The following is a 2,500-nucleotide window of genomic DNA, read 5'->3' as shown; positions in this document are numbered from 1 at the left end:
TGTCTGTCTCTCTCTGTCTCTCTCTCTGTCTCTCTGTCTCTCTCTCTCTCTCTGTCTCTCTGTCTGTCTCTCTGTCTGTCTGTCTCTCTCTGTCTCTCTGTCTGTCTCTCTGTCTGTCTCTCTGTCTGTCTCTCTCTGTCTCTCTCTCTCTGTCTGTCTGTCTCTCTCTCTCTCTCTGTCTCTCTGTCTGTCTCTCTGTCTGTCTGTCTCTCTCTGTCTCTCTGTCTGTCTCTCTGTCTGTCTCTCTGTCTGTCTCTCTCTGTCTCTCTCTCTCTGTCTCTCTGTCTCTCTCTCTGTCTCTGTCATGCTCATGCTTTTATTATGAAGTTCTTGGATACTTTTGTTTTGAAAAAGGCCTCAGGTGAGACTGTCAGCTCAAACAGGTGGATTTCTACTCAGTTTTTATCTCTGTCTGTGTCACTGTCTCTTCTTCTGTGATCCTTTAAATCTGATGTTTCACACTCAGCTCCACGGCTTTGTGTTCTTCATGGTAATGCACCATGGTGTGTGTGTGTGTGTGTGTGTGTGTGGTGTGTGTGTGTGTTGTGTGTGTGTGTCAGCCTCCCCCCACGTCCTGTTCTGATTGACAGCTGACAGCTCTCAGCCAATCACAGGCCTCGGTGAGCTCGCTGTCAGAGCTGAACACTGAGGTCAAAAACACTACCTGTCACACTGCAGCAGGGAGACGTGTGTGTGTGTGTGCGTGTGAGTGTGTGTGTGTGTGTGTGTGTGTTGTGTGTGTGTGTGTGTGTGTGTGTGTGTGTGTGTGTGTAATCTTTCAGTTCGATGATGCTCACTGAGCTTGAAGCTGCTTCAGTCTGAGTTTAAACCTGCAGGTGGATTTGATTTGTTGAAGTGCTGGTCATGTGACTGCAGGTGAATAGCCTCCCAGCATGCACTGGGGCTACAGATTCCTGGACATCAGTCTCATTTACCCTGTGTTTCAGCAGTCACTGAGCTCCACAGTGTTTCCATCCTTCAATCAGTGTTGATCAGACGACGCTGACGTCAGTGTGTGAGGTGATGGACACACACACACATTTCCTTGACAGCAGCACTGTAACGATCCATCGATCTGGATTGATACATTGATACAATGATTAACAAAGTGAAAGCTGATCCATATCGTCATCTTTAAGACTCTGCTTTATTTTGAAATTGGTACATCTGTGTCACCACTTCCTCCTGCTGCTAAACATTGAAGATGTGCAGCAGCCGAACGTCTGGATCATCATCGAGGTTCAGGAAACAATCCAGGTTTGGGTTAAAACCACAGACTGTAAACAAAGATGGGCGTGGCCTCTGTGATGTCATCCACAGGTTTCTTATCCTCAGAGTGAGCTGCGCCACTGTCGCCATCTTGGCAGTGTCTGACTCCGCCCCCAAACTCCCAGCTAATCCAGAAATGGTCAAAGAGGAGGGGCGTGTGAGGAGCTGAGACTTCAGTGCATACGCTCCTGTTAGCATCGTTAGCACAGCTGGGCATCTTGCTTGAAGATACTAATTCATGGATAATTCATTTGCTGGCTAATTAGCTAGTTAACAGCTAGTTAACAAACAACTTTTTGACCCTTTTCAGGTTCCATCCAGGTACTTACAGCACTGCATCTACCTGTCAGTGTGAACTGAAGCATTCAGGAGGCCACAGCGTGTCCATGGAGACGGGGCTGATCCTCGTCCGCTTGTCAACAAATGTTTACAAGAACTTTATTTACTGATGTGAAATTAAATGAGCTTCAATTCTGTGTGTGTGTGTGTGTGTGTGTGTGTGTGTGTGTGTGTGTGTGTGTGTGTCCTCAGCTCTTTGTGTTGTGAGTCTTTTGTTGGAGCTGCAGCTGATGAAAATGTCATTTCTTTTGTTTTGTTGGTGAAAGGACCCTGAACACAAACACACTCTCTCTCTCTCTCTCTCTCTCTCTCTCGCTCTCATTCTTCTACATCTGTTCTTCTTCTTTTCTTCTGCTCTCCTCCGCCTGAGTCAGACAATCGGAGGTGTTCAGGTGATCAGCGTGAACAGACCTGCCGCTCTCCGTCTGTTTCCTCACTATAAACATGTTTTGATGGTTAAATCTGTTTATGGCTGATTTTCTGATGTTTTTGTTGCTGCAGCATCAGAAACATGAAAACACGTCTTTTCAGACATAATGAGTGTGTTTGTGTTTCTCTCCTTCTCTTTGTGGACGTGACAATAAAGACGGACAAAGAGGAGACGGGAGGATGTGTTGGTAACGTCAGTGTGTCATCTCTTCAGGTGTGTCGTCCTACAGGTGATCACACACTCTGTCAACATGTCACTGCTACATAAACACATGTTGTTGTAATATGTAATATATGACATATATGTCACTTTATTACTGTCACATATAAACATCCTCTGGATAGATGAAGATATAAGTTTATAACATATATGAAATTCCCATAGTAAAATGTGTATATGTGCATATATTAAAAATATCTATATATAATATATGGCACATTTTTATATCGTATAACATGTTGC

The sequence above is a fragment of the Seriola aureovittata genome, chromosome 5, assembly GCF_021018895.1.
Source record: "Seriola aureovittata isolate HTS-2021-v1 ecotype China chromosome 5, ASM2101889v1, whole genome shotgun sequence".
Taxonomy (NCBI): Eukaryota; Metazoa; Chordata; class Actinopteri; order Carangiformes; family Carangidae; genus Seriola; species Seriola aureovittata.
This window is presented reverse-complemented; position numbering follows the sequence as displayed.